This window comes from Musca autumnalis, unplaced genomic scaffold, assembly GCF_047663935.1.
Source record: "Musca autumnalis isolate F117 unplaced genomic scaffold, ASM4766393v1 scaffold_54, whole genome shotgun sequence".
Classification (NCBI taxonomy): Eukaryota; Metazoa; Arthropoda; class Insecta; order Diptera; family Muscidae; genus Musca; species Musca autumnalis.
The window spans coordinates 254,654-276,922 of NW_027412133.1; the positions used below are offsets into that span (position 1 = coordinate 254,654).

The window sequence follows — 22,269 nt, forward strand, 5'->3', positions numbered from 1 at the left end:
GACAATATCTGTGCGTCCATCATAGAGAATCACTTTTTCAGTTTCATGTATTCCAAAGTAAACAAACGGCTGTCACATTAAATTTGTAAACAAACTTCAGCTGTTATTATATGCAAATAGTGGCTAAAGATCTTATGGTTCTTTATTTTACAAAATTTAACAATGTTTTATGTATGAAATAATTTTGTAGTGTTTGGAATTGTGTAACGAAAAAGTGAAATCGCTATTGAATGTTCTGTGGCACTTTGTGTATGTTAAAGCGGTGATGACCATCATTACGAAATGTAGTCCAAGTTGCCCCCAAATGGTTTTCACCAAAGAGTCTTTGAAGATGTGAAATAAGTACAATTATGACTAGACAACAAAAAATATTTTTCCGTATCCATTATTACTTCTGCTCGGTGCGTATTGAAGGGTGCGTATTCTCGGGAACCTAAATATACGAAAAAAAGGTATTCTCTATCAATCAAGTCATACCTACATATGTGCATGCTACCTTATTTTTTACTTAAATTGTTTTCATTCAAAATATTTAGTGGTGATTTTCTCTCGTCTTCGAGTTATGGCATGCCAGTTGTTTTGGAGTATTTGTATACGAATATGAGGCCGACTGAACATACTATGAAGGCTACAGATAACAATTTTTGCTATGGGGGTTTTATTGTCAAACTCAAATGAACCATGTCTTCCAAGCTTCTAACTATTTTCTGAAATATTTCAGGCTGTTATTGAGACTTATTCTCTAGATGTGTAAATTTTTAATGAATACCAGACACATTGACACCATAGACAAATATGTATGAAATTATTTGAGACCATTTTCAATGAAGATTTTTTTAGATCGACATGAATAACACCGGGTACCTATAAGAACATGTTTACCGAGTTGTCCTAACAATAGTGGTAAATGAATTGACTTTGTTCTCCTAATAAATTAGTGTTTTACGTCATTATATTATATATATTTAATGTTGCATATTTGAAAACGTTGGTTGACATCTATGTGTATATGACCAAAGGGGTCATTCAAGTATGATTTAGACAGCTCTATGTTTGTCCTGGATATTTAATAGTTATAGTATTCTTTGCGAGCTGAAATTATAAGATGAATTATGAACACCTAGGATGAATTTATTTGGATAATCTTTACAATTAACTAGAATCGGAATGCGTGCAACGTTTACGAGTATGAGTTGATGTTTGGTTCAGAATTTGAGATGCTGGGCATGGATGGTTCCCACTAACTGTCCTTTCAAATTTTCGACTTCATACATACTGTTTCCTACCGATTTTCGTATGCGACATTTTAACCAAGGTCGGCACAGCTTGTTATTTATACCCTTCTTAAAATCGCTTTGTATGAAATTTTTTCGATAGGCTTCCTGACCTGGCTTAAATGTCACAGCTTTTGCCCTTCTATTGTAGCTTTTTACATTCCTTTCGTAGGCTTTATGAAGTTTTTCCGATATTTTTTCCTGTATGACTTGCATTTTTGAAGACTTAGGAAGTATCCACATTTCACCGTCAGACAATGCACCAATCTTTCGAAGAACTTGATATGCTTGTGCATGGGTTATCATATTGTAACCAAACAATGCATAGAAAGGTGTTAAACCTGTTGATGAATGAACCGTCGAACGTAGGGAACATTCGATATGGGAAAGGTTCTCGTCCCATTTACTTTGGTCATTCTGCAACGAAGTCCTAATGCTGTTTAAAATGGATTGATTAACCCTTTCACTCGCGTTTGGGTGCGATGAATGTATAGCCGTTCGCATATGATTAATCCCATATAACATCATTAGCTCTTTAAATGCCTCGCTGGTAAACTGTTTGCCGTTGTCTGAGTGCAACGTCTCTGGAACTCCAAATTTATGGAAGATTTCCGAGACCAAAAACTTAATGACAGCTTTTGACGTTGCTTTGGAAAAGGCTTTTAACAAAACGAACTTTGCTCGATGATCCAAAACAATGAAAATGTGTGTGTTTCCTGAACGGGTCCGGGGATATGGTCCCAAGAAATCGACATAAATTTTTTGAAAAGGACGTTCAGTGTGTACTTCCTGTCCCATAACTGTCCTTAACGTCTGTTTCGGATGCTTATTTTCTTTGCAAATTCTGCAGTTTTGAATAAAGTTTTTCACGTCAATAGACAATTTTGGCCAATAGAAGTATTCTTGGATGCTGTGAATGGTTTTTGAAATGCCTCCATGACAGGTTTTAGTTTCATGGAACTTTCGTATAACTTCGTTGGTCATCTTGTTTGGCAACCAAAGTTTCCAACATTCTTCTTCTTCGTCCAGTTCACCACGATTGAATCTTGTTCTTTTGTACACAATGCCATCATCAATCTTCAAATCAGTTAGATTACTATTATTTTGACTTATGGAGTCCTTGAGGCATATATACTCCGGACTTTTGAACTCGTCCGAACTTAAATCGACTATTGCACTGGTACTCATCGATAGTTCTTCCATATCCATTCTGGAAAGCATGTCTGGGACAATGTTTTTAGTACCTTTTCGGTGCTCAATTTGGAACTTGTACCCCTGTAATTTTAGACTCCAGCGCGCTAATCGACCGTTAAGGTCTTGCTGTTTCATCAGCCACTTTAGACTGGAATGGTCTGTAATTACAGTAAACTCCATCAACTCGATGTACTGACGGAATTTCTCGATAGCTAAAACAACCGCGAGACATTCTTTTTCGGTTGTTGAATAATTTTTTTGCGCCGCATTTAGTTTCTTAGAGTAGAACTCAATAGGATGCTCATTTCCGTCCTCATCTTTTTGAAAAAGTACGGCACCAACGCCAACGTTAGACGCATCGCACTGGACAAAAAACGGTATGTCAAAATTTGGGCTGTTGAGGACTGGACTTGAAACCAATTTTTCCTTCAGTTTTTCAAATGATATTATAGCCTCAGGAGTGAATTGAAATTTGGACGTCTTTTTCAGCGTATCCGTGATTGGTGCTGTTAACGTCGGGTAATCGGGGATGAACCGCCTATACCATCCTACAGTTCCCAAGAACTTTCGGACGTCTTTAGGGCATTTAGGTGGTTTAATCCTTGTAATGGCCTCAATTTTACTAGGGTCTGTTTTTAATTTTCCGTCGCCAACAATATATCCGAGATACTTCAGTTGTTTAAAACAAAATTTAGACTTTGTCATATTGATGGTCAAGCCAGCATTGGTAAGACGCTTCCCTACTTTTATTAACATCTCGATGTGGGAATCGAAATCCTGTGAGACGATAAGTAGGTCGTCGAGATATACAAATACTGTGTCTTTTAATTCAGATGGGATTACTTTATCCATGAGTCTGCAGAGCCGTTGGGCGGCATTGCACAGTCCGAAAGGCATTACCTTGAATTGGTAATGTGGCCTTCCTGGAACTGTGAATGCCGTCTTTGGTCTGCTAGACTCCTCCAGCGGAATTTGCCAGAAGGCGTCTTTCAAGTCTATAGCCGAGATAAAGTAAGTATTTCCCAATCTACTCAACAGACCATCCACGTTTGGTAACGGGTATGCGTCCTTTTTGGTAACTTTGTTTAGTTCTCTGGCATCTAAACAAAGCCTATTTTTAGTCGGTTTTATTACCAAGGTTACCCTATTATTCCAAGCGGCATTTGTCGCTGGTTCAATCACGTCCAATGATAGCATGCGGTCTATTTCTTCAAAAACTAATTTCTGCACTCCGGGGGAAATGGGAAAATGTCGCATTTTTCTGGGCTCAGCATTACCAGTGTCGATAATGTGCTGTTCCAATTTAGTTTTTCCTAGACCGTGCTTACTGAAACATTTATATTCCAATTTAGCATTTTCTAACGCAATTTGTTGTTCATAACTGAGTTTATGCTGATCGATATTTTCGGGATCTGATATGGATAATTCGTTTAATAATGGATTTTTAAATGAAATAGAAATATCAAATGTTTTCCAAAAATCGTATCCCAGAATGAGCTCTTGAGATAACGATGGTACTAGATATATGGTCATGATATCTGTTTTATTTCCTACTTCTATTTTGACTCTGACTTTACCTATTATTGTCTGTCCCCGACCATCAGCAGTATTAATAATGGAATGAAAATCATAGATTTCACCATTCATCTTTCTTACATTTTCCAGACAGTCTCTTCCCAAGCATGTGACAGACGCGCCACTATCCATGAGACCTTTTAGTAAGACGTTATTCATTTTCACATCGAGATATGGCCTCATGTCATTTTCCACAGATAAACTCGACATTGATAGACATTTTCTTTCAAGTTGTCGATTTTTGAAACGTTTTCTTGCCTTTGCTGTCTTGGATAATGGTACCTCTTGAAGATCTCGAAAAATTTCCTCTCTTTTCCTATTATAATACGCTAGTCGGTCTTCGTATGGAATAACATGCTTTAATTTTGCTATTTCGTTTGTGTTTACGAAAAGTTGTTGTTTAGGATTATGATCTTCATTTCTATTGTTTAAATCATTAGATATTTGAGTGAAGATAAAATCAGATTTTGTACTTACTGGGACTATTTGGTCTCGGAACATGACGGTCCCGTTCTCGTCATGCTCTTGACCTTGTTTCCCGTACAACGTGGGCAATTCGGTGTGGTTACATTATCGAACCCACATCGATAACAGAATATTACCCGTTGTTTGGAGTCGCACTCAATGAACGTGTGTCCAAAACGTTTGCAGTTCCAACATATTATTTGGTCTTTATTCGAATTGTTAACTTTGAGTGCTTCCAGATTATAGTCTTCAGTCGAATTTGGATTTATATTGTCATAGTAGTTTTCGAAATGTTCTAATTCATTTATTCTTCTGAAAGTTTGTTGTTGCCTATAATTGCACCTTTTGGCAATATTTCTTTCGGCTCTCCTGCATTCCTCCAGAAGATGATCTATATTGATAATATGCATAGGGAAAATCATCTGTGATAAACCATCTTTTAAATTATCTTTCACTATTTTCACAAGCTCTTTGTCCGGAATGGGTGATCTCATTTGATTGTTCAGTGAGGTTATCTCCTGAATATAACTGTCAGCGCTTTCATTCTGATTTTGTCTCCTTTCCATTATTCTACGCTGAACCTCATAATCACTTTCAAATCTCTGGAATTTTCTCTTCAAATTGTATTTTAAATACGGCCATTCACAGACGGGATTTTGACGACGAAAATTCCAGAACCATTCATACGCATTTCCGGACAAAAGACGATGGAACCCTTTCATAAGGATATGCCAAGGACAACTTGTGTCTTCCCTAATAGTTTCGACTCGAAATATAAAATCTTCCACGCTCACAGTTTTGTTGCTCCCGTTAAATTGTATTCCCCATTTTTCGAGGTCTTTAGCAACATAACTGTGATCAGTGGCAGACGTGGATTGTTGCGATTGCTGAGTCTGGAACACTGGTATATTTTGATGTCTCTCTTGATAATCTGTATTAGCATTGTTATTATTTGCCCTGGATGGTGGTTGAATTTGTTCATTGTTTAATGGGGACTTATGCACAATGGGTGGGGGTGGGAAACTGAATATATGTGGTATAGCTACCTTTGGCTGTGGTAATGGAGGATTATTTTGTATATTTTGATCCTGGATTGGTGGGGGAATGCGGTTCATATTTATTTGTCCCGTATTTTGAGGTTGGTGATTGGTATTTATCAGGGATGTATCAAAAGTCAAATTGAGACTATCTCTTTCAGATCTAATTGTTTCTCTAACTATTTCTGTGATTGATCTTTGAAGACTTTATTCTAATTCTAGCATAGCTCTGGCTTGTGCTGCACCTACAGATGCTTCTACATATTCTCGTAGCCTTAACCCGCTACCATTAATTATGGGGTTATTGTTATTAATTTCATCGGGTCTTGTATCATTGTTTCTCTGAGCCTGAAATTGATTTCGAATATCAATGGCGGTGACGCTACTATATTCAGGGGATGGAATTGTGACATGTGGAGATGACACATTTTGAGGATCTAAATTTGAATCTGTTGGATTGACAGTATTAGAATTGTTTGGAGGTATATTTGTCGTAGGAGTAGTTGTCGTAGGAGTAGGAGAGGTTGTGGTATTCGTGGTTACTGAGTTAGTTGTTGTATTCATTGTTATTGAGTTTGTTGTCGTAGATGTATGTGCTGTTGAAGTACCAGGTTCAGACGAGTTAGCTCTGTCAAATGAGTGTCCTGACCTTAATTTCATCTTATCCCAAAAATGCATGGGTGTGGATTAATTTTGAAGTTATAGTGCTTTTAGTCTGTTATTGATATGCAGTAAAGATAATTCGAAATAATTTGGATATAGTTATGTATATATATTTTTTTAAATAATTTGACGTATTTCTGTTGATATACAATTCAAAAATATTATATGTAGGTCAAGCATAATTGTAGCTATAGTTCAAGGGAATATAGGTATGATAACAAAATATTAAAGCTACTTATAATTATTCCTATCTAACTACCATTAGATAGTTAATACAAATAGTTATTTGTTATCTAAATTTATTTTGATCTTTCAGATGTTTCGCTGCATATGGAAACATTAAAAATTCCTACATTTCCTAAGTTGTATGATGTTTTAACAGATTTTTTTTTTTGAAGATTTCGGACTTGATGGACAAACACAAAAACACAAAGGAAACGGACAATACCATCAATTACATTATATTGTAACGCAGCAAAAAATCTGGAACTCGAGGTTCACCGATTTTGACTTACGGTGCTTTACATGTACTGAGGGCATATATTCGTTTCACCATAGAAAGATCAATCATTCAGTATTTGTAGCAACTGGGCTTAGTATTCCTCTACAAACTTTCCTGGACTTACAAATATTCATGAAAATCAGACCATGGCTATTTGCAGAAATATGCTCGAACGATGGGCGCCATATGTAATGGATCGGTTTTGGTTTTTGCTGGCGGTGGCACTAGAACTGAGTTTATTTTTTTATCTACGGCTTGAGCTCGTCGGTCGGGGTGGTTCTTTCCGCCTTAATCCATTTACATAAGAAAATAGTGCCAGCTGTTATAGTGGTTTCATTCTTAATAACTACGGATGGACACTTCCGGATGGATGAGTGTGTTTTTGGACGGACGGACATTCTTCAAATGAGTTTATATGTTAGGAAATGTTATGTAACGGAGGAATCAGCTGTTGTCGATTCTCCTGGCTATCCCACCCTCTACATGACCCTATTGTCGATCATCCTAATGAGATTTTCTTAGCCCTTAATATTTTTTGGAAAATCTCCCTTGGTTCCATAACCTATCTTCCCCTAAACGCCAGCTACATGCTTGTCCTTAATAAAATTTACAGACACATTTTGTTCACTTTCTACAATTTCAACTTATATTTGGTAGTATTATTTTAAATGGAGACAAAGCCTTATAAATATTTATATTCATATATTAATACGCTTATTACTAGTACAGTTCATTGTTTGCTTCTTACAAATAAACTAATTTACTTTGAAGTTTTACACCTAAACAGATATGTATTTTTTTAGATGGCAATATAGAAATTTCAAATTTACAATGTTTGTTTAAATTTAATGTGTATTTTCCTACTTTTATTGAGGTTGGATTTTTTTTATTCTTTACTCTTTTAGTTATGATAATTGGTTTATCAGTAAGGCTTTTAACATTTTTTGTCTATATTAGATTCATAATCATTTAAATTCGATCGATCTATGTGATTTTATAGTTTACTCTATTGTAATAAAGGGATTGATCGTTTAGATTTTAATTGTTCTTATATCGAGTACTGGGCTAAAATTCCCATTTTTTTATGACAATGATGCTCTTTGTATAAGTAAAATGAAATTAAGAGGTTCGGGTACAGTCATTATTACTTTTCACCTTTAGTCTGCCCTTAGGCGTTTATTCACATTTCTTTCTACAGTACTGTACTCACTCTGACCATTTGCTTTCGATGACCAAAACAGCTTTACCACGTGGGTGAATAAAAGGGATGTGCATGTAACTGACCAAGTACAGGTGGCGGGCTCGGCAAATCAGTTCCTGGAGCTGACATAAAATGTTTTGATACAAGCAATCATCCTAAATTAACAGAAATTGATTGCCTGCTTATATAATTAAGAGTGATTTCTTACCCTTAGTAATGGTGCAATGAGAACTGAGATAATCTCCCACATGGAATATTTGATAATTCGCTCTGCGGCGTAAATTCAAGAATTAACGTATTTTTTAACAATTGGTCATAGATAATATTCACTTAGATTAAAATCTCAGTTTTTATCTCACTATTATCGATACCGCTTTTTTATTATCTTGATATCGTGGTAATGTCGTTTTTTTTCCACTGCTCACAGCAAAGTGTTCATTGCCACCTGACATTAATCTTCTCCATCCTCTTTCTTTGTTAAGGTCAAATGAAGAACGTTATTCTTAACTCCCTTTTTATACAACCAATCCACAACATCTAATCCCGTATTATACAACGATAGGATTACTGCGGTTAGACGAGTTTCATTATAATACGACTATGCCCCGCTAGATGGTCACGACGTTATTATTGGACATTTAAAATAATAAAACAAATCAAATAAATTCCCTGTCAAAGTGAACGTCACAGTGATGTTAGATCAGTTATCGGTTATTATCCCTTTACAGAATGGAAAATTATGTATGACTGTTTCATATATTCCCCCAAATAGTAATACAGATGTATACTCAATGCATGTTAATAATTTGTTGTTTTTGTATGAGAATGCTGATTCTGATACAAAGTTTTGTGTACTAGGTGACTATAATTTAAAAAATATAGTATGGTCAATGAATGATGACACATTAATTCCTTCAAATGTAAATAATGATTTCGAAATGAATTTTGTTGATAGTATGATGGATATGGATTTAATCCAAATCAATCATATACATAATCAGCTGAATAGATTGCTTGATTTAATATTTATATAAATGATGTGAAATATGAAATTTTTGAAAGTCTAGATTCTTTTTCGCCGAGAACTATTCACCATTCGCCAATTATTATTGTTATTGATATTTATAAATATTTAAATGATTTTAAAAAAATCTAATCTAGCTTCATTTCATTTTGAGTATTGTAATTTTGACACATTAAATTCAACTCTACGGAATGTTGACTGGGAAGTTGCTCTTAACATAGATAACATAAATGTTTGCTATAATAAATTTCTTGAGATGTTTCATGAAGTCTGCCAGCAAATTATACCAATTAAACGGAAAAAGTCACAAAGTCATCCATGGTACACTAGAGGATTGCGACAATTGAAAAATAAAAGAAATAAATTATATAAAATTTATTTATCACAACCATGCCAGGCGTCTTTTGATAATTACCGCCAATGTCAAAAAGAATTTAATTTCTTAAATAAATTTCTTTACAAGCAACATATGCTTCAAATAGAAAATCAAATTAAAGATAATCCAAAATGTTTCTGGAAGTTTATAAAGTCTAAAAAACGCACATTGGACATACCTTCAACAATGTTTTATAATAATCAAGTTGCAACAAACTCACTTGATATTACAGAACTCTTTGCTTCCTTTTTTAAATCAAATTTTAACATGTCTGACATGTCTTCAATTACTAGTATTTGTACAGATAATACATTAACGTCTATAAATTTAGGTGCTTTAACTTTATCCAGTGATGATATTGCTCTCGCTATAAAAAATATAAAATGTTCAAAGTCTATACATAGTGATGGTATCTGCTCTTATTTAATTAAACAATTTTGTTCATCATTAGTTCTACCGTTAATGCTAATGTTCAATAAATCTTTGCATGATGGGGTGTTTGCGGATCAATGGAAGATTACTTTTATTGAACCTATTTTAAAAAGTGGTAGAAAAGAGTTTATTACTTCTTACCGAGCAATATCTAAACTAACTGTTGTGGCCAAAATCTTTGCGAAGGTAGTGCATACGAAATTATATTTTGCAGTTAAATCTGTAATGATTCCCCAGCAGCATGGATTTCACAACGGAAGATCCACAGCGTCCAATCTATTTGTTTTCACGGATTATTGCTTATCGTCTTTTGCTAGTAGTTATCAGGTTGAAAAAATATATACTGATTTCTCCAAAGCATTTGACAAAATATCCCACTCAATTCTTTTAAAAAAGTTACATGCAATTGGTTTTCATTCCAATTTTTATAATTGGTTGAAATCCTATTTTAATAATAGAAAATGTATGGTTCGTGTTGGGTCCACTGAATCCAAGCCGTATGTTTTGTCGTCTGGTGTTCCTCAAGGGAGTATTTTGGGGCCACTATTTTTCAATATTTTTGTGAATGATATTGATACTTGTTTTAAGCATTCTAATTTCTTATTATATGCTGATGACTTAAAGATTTTTCTTCGAACTAAAAAGAGTGAAGATTTCGTGAACTTGCAATCTGATTTGTGTAGATTTTCAGATTGGTGCAAAGAAAATCATTTACAACTTAACTTGGATAAATGCATTCATGTCTCTTTTTATAAACTTCGTTCTCCAGTGCACTATACTTTTCAGTTAAATTCAACAGTTCTAAGAAAGGTTGATGAAATTGAGGATTTAGGTGTCATATTTGATTTTAAATTTAGTTTTATTCCACACATAGATAAGAGCATTCCTAAAGCTTATTCTATGTTAGCATTTATTAGGCGTCATAGCAAAGAATTTAAAGATCCGTATACTATAAAGCTCTTGTTCACTTCTTTTGTAAGGTCAAAGCTTGAATACTGCGCTTTAATTTGGAATCCTCATTCTGCAATACATGTGGATAGAATTGAGAGCGTTCAAAAGAGATTCTTAAGAATGGCATTATGCTCTTTAAACTTTACTCATCCTATTCCAACTTATGAATAGAGATTATTGCTCATTGGTATGGAAACGATGGAAAATAGAAGAAATTTGCAATCTATGATGTTTGTTTATGATGTGGTAAATAATATTGTTGACTGCCCTAATATATTAGTCAAAATATCTTTTAATGTTCCTTGTCGCAATCTTCGTGGGTACAATATGTTTTCAATAGAAAACTGTCGCCAAAATTACATAATTAATAGTCCTCTTGTGGCAGCTTTGCATAACATAAATGCAATCAATAGAATTTTTATGGTTGATTTTAATGTGTCTAGAGAGATTTTTAAGCAAATTTAAAAAAAAATATGAATTAAAGTTAAAATTTTTATTATAAATTTTAGCTTAAGTTTATTTACTTGTAGTCTGTAAGGAATAGAATTCCATAGACGAAATAAATAAATAAATAAATAAATAAATAAATGTGGTTCTCTCTCAACTTCTCGGTTTGCTCCCTACACATATACAGGAAAAATGTGATTCTCTAGATATACTCCACTCAACCATTTGTTTAATTCCAACTGACTCGCACAGTGGTTCAAATCGACAAAAATTGCACCTTTTGGCTGGTCTTTATCCTAACTATCTGGAGATACATACATGAGGGTAAATATAAATGTGGCAACCCTAATATTTTTGAGACACCCTAATATTTTGTATATATTTAAGCTATGTTTACATTTAAGATCTGCTCTCCAAATACTCTCTCGATCTCTCTCTCTTGTTCTTTCTCTCTTACACACACACACTCTCTCTTACACACTCTCACACACACAGCCTGCACAGTGGGCCGAATAGGCAAAAAAGGCGCTTTTGTGGTGTGGAACCGGCTTTCCCCCTCTACTCAGCAACAACAACAACACCAATAATAAATGCAGCAACAACAACACCAACAAGAAATGGAGCAGCTACAACAACAAATACAACAGAAACAAGGTCAACAACAAATACAACAGCAACAAGTACGACAACAAATACAACAGCCACAAATTCAGCAACAACAACGAATTCAACAGCAACAAAATGAAGCCTCAGGACAGCAATATAATTTAATGCTGAGTCCTAAAGACCTGATTGATCAATTTCGTAGATTAAAGCCCCTCGATAAAAATAACAATCCAAGGGCGTTTATCCGATCTGTTTAATCTGCAATAGAGCTTTGTCACGGAAACCAAGAAGTTTTGAAGTACGGCTTGCACATAGTCGCAAACGAATAGATACAAGGGGATTATGGTAGAAGGATCCGGATGTTCGAAGTCGGAACACCATGGCAAAAGTTAAAAGAGGAAATACTAATCCACAGCCAACCCAAGAAGACCTATGCGGAAATTTACAACTTTTGTAGAAAGGTAAAAGTAAATAATTTAGAAGAATTGTTCAAACACTTTGTGCAAAATATGAAATTATTGAGCTCTATGAGGTAGACTTAAGAAGATCAACAATTTATGAGCCCCAAAACGTGGACAGAGACCTTTTAGATCTTCTGTTAGAAAAGATAGACGGACATGTTAGAGCCCACATATCTGACGAAGAAAGCCTTCAAGATGTTATAAATAAATATACTAGACTAAGATTATTGGATGATAAAAGGGCCATTGATTACAGGCACCGCAAAAATACTGGCAAAAATTTAACAGAAAAATGGAAGGGAATTACAATTACACAGAACAGAATGTGAATTACAATACAAAAACACAACCGTATAATCAGATAAGTACAAGTAGTCGATTTTCAGGACAAAGTTACTCAAATAAGCAGAAGGCTACTAGTGCAGAAAATACATCTTCAAACAATAGTAGACGACAGTTTGTTGATAGTAACAAAAAATATACCCAAAAACCCAATCAGAATTTTTCAGGGCAAACCAAAAATACAAATGGATATTCCCAACAGAATACAAATAGCTCAGAACAAAGTAAAATGTCTACAGAGACAATACCTATTCCGAATCAATATTTCATGGATGCTGATAATATTCAGCAAGATAAAAATTTTATCACAGAGGCCCAAATTCTCAATTGCCATAGTTAAACTAACGATCAGGGATCAAAAAATAAATTGCCTTGTTGACACCGGTTCAACAAGGAGTAATACATCCCCAAATTCTCTAAAAAATTTCGTGATAAGGAACAATGAAAACAAACAAGTAAACGGGTACAAACTATTTTTAGACGAGTACCCCTCTGGGATATTTGAAGTATGTACACTGGAAACAGTGCAAAGTCCAGTTTGGAACCTAATGAACCAGACAAATTTAAATACTGAGGAGAGTAGATTATTATCAAAATTATTAAAACAATTCAGTAAGCTCTTTTACATTGAAGGAGGCAATTTGACATTCACCCACGAAATACAGCATGAAATAGTTACAAAAACGGACAGACCGATATATTCTAAAATACAGTGGCGGCCAGCTAATTAGGGACAATAAATTCAGTTTAATATATTACTCGATTTCGTTTGAAAATTTGAAGATTTTGATGAAATAAATTTTGCATATAAGGTATCGGTATAACTACTATCGATTGATGTCAAAATGTACTGAGATTCCCCATATGTGGAGGAAGTACAATCCACTTTTATAAAAATGGTCAATATTAGCCTGGCCAGCTAATTAGGGGCATTAGAAGAAAAATCAACTTTAGGGATAATTGATACAAATTTTTATACAAGAATTGCTCGTACTAGTTCGTTCATAGTTTATTCAACTGATTTTATGCTGTACCCCTACCGCAAGTCCTTTAAGGAGCCGAAGTATTACTATAATCCCTAATAATATGCTTTAGGCCTTATTTTTCGTTAATGCATCAAAATATGCATAACTATTTGGCTCTTTATAACAAAAATTATATTTTTAGTAACCACGGACATCATTCCGAACCATACACTGAAATTACCGCTCAATACAAGGTGAACACTTATCTTTAAATTACTTATTAACCAGTTTGGCTGAGTTATTATGGTTAAAATTAGTGTTGGGCAATCTCGTTCATTGAGCGGATCGATCTTTTTCATTCCGTTCACCAAAAAGATCCAGGTCTTTCACTTCGTTCGTTGGCTCTTTTTCATTCAATGAAATGATGATTTTAGTCTATCATTCTCTTTTAAAATCGTTCATGGTTCCTCTTTTCTAAATTGATTGTTTTGTGTGTGTCAGTTTGTGATGCTTGCGTTAACGCAGCTTGTGTGAGTTTGTTTGCAAAAAATTGTGGTGGTGGTGATTTTGAATATGAACGAAATAAGCAAAAAGAACCAGAGGAGGAAAAATAACGAGATGAACGATATGATCTACTGAATGATATGACCTATTGAACGATATCACCTAACTGAACCATTGATTGTGTTGTGTGTGCGCTAACGCAGCGTGTGTGAGTTTGTTTGTGTGCATAAAAATGGAGTTGGTTTTCTGAACGTGGTGGTGGTTTTGAATATGAACAAAAGAAGGTAAAAGAACGAGATGAACGATATGAGCTAACTGAATAATTGATTGTTTTGTGTGTGCAAATTTGTGATGCATGCGGTAACGCAGCTTGTGTAAGTAGATTTTGTGTGTAAAACTAATTATGGTGGTTCTGCTGCTAATTTTGTAAGCAGCAATTTCTTGGCCATAAGGGATCTAATGAACGACATAAACGAATGTGCTGGACACGGATCCGTTCGTTCTTTCCAGGGAATCGTTCCTTGGAACCGGTTCGTTCATGAACGACACAACTCTAGTTAAAATCCTATTTGAAGGATGAGTTATGAGGCATTTTTAAGTCAACAAAATCTGGTAATCTGGTCATCAGCATGCTGGCATAATGTGTTAAAAACAGTTTGCACTGGAGTTTTTCGGCATATATGAAAATTTGTGTGTATCATTTTAAAACCATTCAAATAAAACCAAATGTTTGTTTATATGCACCGGATAACTTTCCCAGCAATATAAACTGATTTTCCCTCAAAAATTAGTAGTGTCGATTGATTTCGATGTGAAAATGTACTTTGTTCCATATAAAAGTTAACACCAGGATCCCTAGGGCTGCTATCAATGTTGGGTGTTTTTCAGCTTTTGAAAAGATTGTGTATGTAAATGATAGCTCATCTAATTTTTGCTCAATTTTATAGGTAGCGACAAAATATTTTTTTTACATTATGTCGGCATCCTAAAGATCAGATTACCACATTTTGTTGACATAAAAATGCCTCATAACTCATCCCTCAAATAGGATTTTCACCTTAATGACTCATCCAAACTGGTAAATAAGTACTTTAAGGATAAATGTACTACCAGTATGGAGCAACAGCTGTAGTGTATGCTTCGAAATAATGTCTGGGGTTCCTAAAAATATAATCTTTGTTATAAAGAGCCACATAAAGATGTATATTTTTGGTGTATTAATCGAAAATAAGACCTAAAGCGCATTATTAGAGATTATAGTAATACTTTGGCTCCATAAAGGACTTGCCGTTGAGATAAATCATGATATCAGTTGAATACACTATAAACTAACCCAGCGAAAAGTTTGCCTCCAAAGAGGCAGTTAAATGATATGTACAAGTGATTTGGAAGTGCATCAAATTATGCATTTTCACTCATGATTTTTACAAGGGAGTGACCCCGGAAAGAGGCACTCCATTGCACCGCATTTTAACTGACCCTTTGGCATTGCATTTTAACTGAACCTTTGGCACTGCATTTTAACTGACCCTTTGGCATTGCATTTTAACTGACCCTTTGGGGTAGAATAGGAGGCAGTCCAGAGCACGTGTTTTGAATAACAAAATAAAATGCATTTATTATTTGTGTAAAACAAAAATATTAATAACTTTATTAATTTAACACAAATTATGAAAATTCTCTATTGAATTCAATCGCAAACATGTGTGTTTCCTCCGCACTTCATTTAATCCAAGCTTAAGTGCTTTTGCTTCATCTGCTAAATGGGTTTGATATTAGCTTTGTTCCTTTACTTTTTTAATGGTAAGAGTGGTAAAAGAGAAAAGTGTCAAAATTGCTCTCATGAACATTTTTACCAGAAAAGTAAAGGAACGGACAAATGGTAGGTCTGGCAGCAATGTCAGAAAAAAAAACATAAAAAAATCAATTTTCGTCTTTTATTTTACAGTTTTTATTTTAGTGTTGACAGTGTTCGACTTTTTCTTCGGTTTTTCGTCCATTTTGTGAAATAATCGTCAAACAAAAGTCGAAAAATCAGTTCTGCCATTTTCTACCTGCAGAAATTTTGCTGGTAGCCTGTGGTAGAAGAGAAAGCCATTTTCGCTCTCTCTCCCCTCTCACTCTCTTAAAAATTGCTTCCAGTTTTGCCACTTTTCGGGGTTAAGGAACGCTTTGCAGGTTAAAAATGGTAACAAATGGTTAAAATGGTAACCTCAGGTAAGTAAAGGAACACAGCTATTGTCTTCCCATCACCAGTTAAGATTTCGACATGTACTCCAACAGCACTCCATTGGGAAATTTTCTTCTCGTGAGTTACCGGAAAAGTGTTCACAAATTAATTATTATTTAGTTTGTATTAACAAATGTTTGAAAATGTTAACACGATTATCTCTTTTTTGGAAATGTATTCCGCTGCCTGTAGAGATGTACAAACTAATTTATGTACATGTAGGGATCTCTAACAACTGCTAATAAAATGTAGTGAACGGAGTGCCTTTTTCACGACTCCGTTTGAATTGCATAAAAACATGCCGTGAAAGAACTAGTCTAGATTGCACTACTTCCAATTTATTTTGCTGGGAACTAATACGAACAATTCTTGTATAAGAATGTGCATCAATTATCCGTAAAGTTACTTTTAATGTCCCTAATTAGCTGGCCAGGCTAATTTTGGCAATTTTTAGAAAAGTGGGTTGTACTTCCCCCATATACAAGGAATCTCAGTACGTTTTGACACCATTCAATAGTGATTATACCGATACTTTATATGCAAAATTTATTTTATTTATTTTTATTATATATATTTTTATTTTTTTATACCCAAAAGTTCATGAAGAAGAAATCGAACGCCAAATCAATGACATGTTAAAACAAGGAATAATAGCGGAGAGTTCCTCCCCATATAACAGCCCACTTTGGATTGTTCCTAAAAAAGACGACAGTCATGGGAACAAAAAGTGGCGTATATTTATTGATTATAGGAACTCGAATGATAACACCATCGCTGACAAATATCCAATTCCTAATATAGAAAATATATTAGATAAAATGGGTAAAGCTCAGTACTTTTCCACTATAGATTTGCCTAAAGGTTTCAATCAAATCATGGTAAAACCAGAACATAGACAAAAAAACGGCATTTTCTGCTCCATTTGGCCACTATGAATTTATAGGAATGCCTTTCGGTAATACTCGAGTGTTTTTAGAAAGGGCTGATTTGGATAACAATATTACCAATATTCTTAACAGAAATAAGAACTCTAAACTTAGAAGAAAGGCTTCAAATAAGGGAACAACTATCTAAAGCTATAACACTATATAATAACACATATCATTCAACCATTAGAGACACACCATATAATGTTCACTATGGATTTGTTGAAAAAAAACATAATTAGAGACCGTCTAGAAATTCAAAAGCAAAAAATAGTAAAGCTAAATGCAAAAAATGCTAAATTGGAGAAGAAGGCTTCATAAAAAACTATAGAAACGTAATTCACAAAGAACAGCCAAAATATAGAAAGCAACCACTTCAAAACGTTCCAACATTAAAAGACCTTTAAAATTTGCAGGTCCTGATAACGGTACTTCTTCTGACGTCACTAATACCATCGAACCAAGCAACTCTGCTGATTAGCCAAATCAATGAAAATAATGGATTTGTTGAAATAAAGACTGGCGATGTTGAAATTGTTAATGAAACATGTACATTATTACATATAATAAACATAAGAGAAGTAGAAGGCATATTAAACAACATAAGTAGAAATAGAGAAAGTCTAGATCTACATAGCAACAGCGTTCTTCAGAACAAAATTTATCTTATTACATCTAAACTTAAAACGTATTTACCACCAGAACGAAGAATTAAAAGAGGTATAATTAATGCAGTTGGAAGGCTAGCAAAATGATTGTTTGGGACAATGGATGATGAGGATAGCCAGGAAGTATTTGACCACTTAGCCATTATCGATCAAAATACACACAATACACTCAAAAATGTTAATAAACAAATTATTATTAACGATTCCCTAAACCGGTCATGGGAACATTTAAAAATAGCTGTAGAAAATGATAGTAAGGAAATAGAATCATCGTTTAAGGAACTCAAAGAAATGAATAATAATTTTTTGAACAAACTGTTTTATTTGGATCAGCCGGAACATGTAGCTAAAAACTTCAAAATAAAAATGCTATAAATATTACATTTGTTGTTATAATTATAATAATATTAATATTTCTATATCGTATCGTCAGAAATACTAATAATAATATCCGAATAAAGATTGACAATACCCCAAGGGATGAAATAAGCCTAGAAGAAATAACAAGAAAATATATATCAAAATAATAAACTACAAAAGTAAAAATAGTTAAGAAAACACAAATTAATAAACAGTATAAAAATTCTTGCTTTTATTAATTTTAATATAAAAAAAGAAATCCCTCCTCCCTAAATTATAATTAAATAAAATAAACTTCAGTCTGTTGAGAATAGCGAAAAACAAAAGTCTCAAATGAAATTTGACACTTTTCTTTTCGTTCCCATACTCCCAGACAGTCATTCAATGTAGTGTAAGCAAACACCTTTCGCTACATTGAATGACAAACAATGAAACAAGCTATTAAAATGATAATGTAAAAATTAGTCTTAAGACCACTGCAAATAAATGAACACTTAAAACGTTTAAAACGGAGTTTGTTATTTTTGCATTTAACTCGCGCCCGTCTTTAATGCATATGATGAAGAAGTTACCGGTGCAGATGGTGTCAATGGTACAGCTATACGTCGTATATCATGCCATGGTAAAACCGGAACTGGTGCCAGCAGTGGTCTTATTGGAATGCAGTATTCTACAAAAAGAAAGGGGATATACAAAAGAAAGGGGATATGCAAAGGTGTTGGGTAATTACACTTCATTAATTTTGTTGTTTGTTCGACCTATTGATTTTGTGTTTTTTGTTGATATAATTAATCAAGCTCGAGATCATAGTTTAAATATACATTTTTATTTTTACATCAATATTTCGCAATTTCAGTGAATTGCATCTTCAGGATGATCTACAATATATTAAAAATACAAAAAATAATCACAATTAAAGAAGTTTCGTAATTACACTTGTAAAAAGAGAATAATAAAAATCACAAAATCACGTAAATAACAAACATTAACATTTACTTAAAACTAGAGTAGCATCACTCCATCGTCTTCAATTGTTAATATTGCACTGATGTTTCTTTCGATTTCGATTATGTTCTTTGTTTTGGTAATTAAACTCCTATAGCTTACGTTTAGTATGTGCAGCATCTCCATGGTATAGCGTTTGTTGTAATGGGATTCACATTATAATACTCTCACTCTCTCGAAATTAGGATAGTGAGTTGTGCTTACACAGTGGCTCACAAGTGCTGTTTTAGGTGTTTGACTATTTTGTCTCAATTTAAGGTCTGACTTGTGAGCAGATAATCTGGTTTTTAATTTGTTTTTGGTGGTTCCAACGTAAACTTCATGGCATTCTTCCTCTTTATTTACTCATCCGTTATCCGGATATAAGTGATCGTACAAATTAAACGTATACCTTGCGCTTGCCACAATTTCAACTTAGTTATGGATGATGTTATTGAAAAACATCCTACGAATTGGGAAAACTGATTGACTGTTCAAAACAGCTTGTAAGATATTTTAAACACTCGAAGCTAAACAACAAATGGTCGAAAACGTTAAAACAAGATATAAGAAGAACGTTGGAATTCAAAATATATTATGCTTGAGAGCATATACCAAGTCCAGAATGAGATTAAGAGTATTTTGCTGGAACAGAATGAGTTGGCTCGTATATCTGACTTAAAGCTAGAACCTCTATTGGGATTTATCACAATAAGCAAAGGATGTTCCGAAAAATTAAGATCGGAAAAATACCCTACTATGCACATTTTTGCCGTTTGATCTGAAAAACTTTTAAACGTTTGCTCAATTGATACCATTGTCTCTCTATTCATGAAAGATTTGAAAGCTAAAATGAAAGATTTGAAAGCAATGATTGTTTTAATTGCTTAAATGCTTTGTACCAGCAATAACACATCTTATAGGGATGTTTTTATTTAAGGAGATAATTTTTTTTATTAGAAGAAAAAAGAAGTTACGTAATAGCTAATGTAAAAGCAATGTTACTTGATATGCAAAGTGAGAACATAGAGTGTTCTAAGTAGGAGAAGGAAATTTCAATGCCAAATTTACACGAATTTTTTTTTATTATTGCTTAAATGCTTTGTACCAGCAATAACAAATCTTATAGGGATGTTTTTATTTAAGGAGATATTTTTTTTTATTAGAAGAAAAAAGAAGTTACGTAATAGCTAATGTAAAAGCAATGTTACTTGATATACAAAGCGAGAACTTAGAGTGTTCTAAGTATGAGCAGGAAATTTCAATGCCAAATTTACACGAATTTTCAGAGTTTTTGGATCCAAATTAGGCAAAAAGACGAAAAATGGACAAATACCCGTCAGCTCAGCAATATAATAATGTTTTTAAATAAAAATATGTAAATATTAGTTTATAAGTAATTTTGCAATATGTATATTTTTTGAGCAATATATTTTACAACTATTTCGTGCGTGGGTGTGCGTGTTCGAGCCTTCTTGAAAAACGCCGTATTTGTGCGTGAATGTGCATAAAAATTTTGTTCCGTATTCGTGCCTAATTTTTTAGGCACGCGAGTTACGTCCCAACCCATCCCCCTTAATAATAATTAAATAAAATAAACTTCTGCCAGTTGAGATTAGCGAAAAACAAAAGTCTCAAATGAAATTTGACACAATGAAACAAGCTATTAAAATGATAATGTAAAAATTAGTCTTAAGACCACTGCAAATAAATGAACATTTAAAACGTTTAAAACGGAGTTTGTTATTTTTGCATTTAACTGGCGCAGTCGGTGTGTTTCTTTTTTCTTAAGAAAAAATAACAAAAGAACCTACAAAAAATTAGAAGAAAAGTAAAATAAACAATTTTAAAATTAAAAAGAAAAATATAAAGTGATAAAAATATTAAATTTAAAAAGTGATAATTTATTAATAAAAAAAAATTAGATAATAAACGAATGTCAACAAAAAGGAATTCCATGTTTGACAATAATCGCGACATGGAAGACTTCGAAAGTGTGATTCGTAGACAAGAAGAAATAATCCTGCAATTGGAGCAGCAACAACAACAACACCAACAACAAATGCAGCAACAACAAAACCAACAACAAATGGAGCAGCTGCAACAAACAAATACAACAGCAACAAGTGCAACAACAAATACAACAGCAACAAGTACGACAACAAATACAACAGCCACAAATTAAGCAACAACAACGAATTCTACAGCAACAAAATGAAGCCTCAGGACTGCAATATAATTTAATGCTGAGTCCTAAAGACCCGATTGATCAATTTCGTAGATTAAGACCCCTCGATCAAAATCACAATCCAAGGGCGTTTATCCGATCTGTTGAATCTGCAATAGAGCTTTGTCATGGAAACCAAGAAGTTTTGAAGTACGGCTTGCACATAGTCGCAAACGAAAAGATGCAAGGGGATTATGGTAGAAGGATCCGGATGTTCGAAGTCGGAACACCATGGCAAAAGTTAAAAGAGGAAATACTAATCCACAGCCAACCCAAGAAAAGTAAAATTCGATAATTTAGAAGAATTGTTCGAACACTTTGTGCAAAATATGAAATTATTGAGCTTTGTGAGGTAGACTTAAGAAGATCAACATTTTATGAGCCCCAAAACGTGGACAGAGACCTTGTAGATCTTCTGTTAGAAAAGATAGACGGACATGTTAGAGCCCACATATCTGACGAAGAAAGCCTTCAAGATGTTATAAATAAATATACTAGACTAAGATTATTGGATGATAAAAGGGCCATTGATTACAGGCACCGCAAAAATACTGGCAAAAAATTTAACAGAAAAATGGAAGGGAATTACAATTACACAGAACAGAATGTGAATTACAATACAAAAACACAACCGTATAATCAGATAAGTACAAGTATTCTGGACAAAGTTACTCAAATAATCAGAAAGCTACTAGTACAGATAATACATCTTCAAACAATAGTAGAAGACAGTTTGTTGATAGAAACAAAAAATATACCCAAAAACGCAATCAGAAATTTTCAGGGCAAACCATAAATACAAATGGATATTCCCAACAGAATAGAAATTGGTCAGAACAAAGTAAAATGTCTACA

General features: G+C 33.8%; 1 long non-coding RNA gene across 1 annotated transcript; it reads right to left on the reverse strand.

Moving 5' to 3' along the window:
• Positions 1-18,570: 18,570 nt before the first annotated feature.
• Positions 18,571-19,877, reverse strand: LOC141388099 (uncharacterized). Its single transcript, XR_012408713.1, has 3 exons — positions 19,311-19,877; positions 18,934-19,081; positions 18,571-18,873 (listed from the first exon to the last, which is right to left on the reverse strand). It is a non-coding gene; the product is annotated as an uncharacterized lncRNA (long non-coding RNA).
• Positions 19,878-22,269: the final 2,392 nt, after the last annotated feature.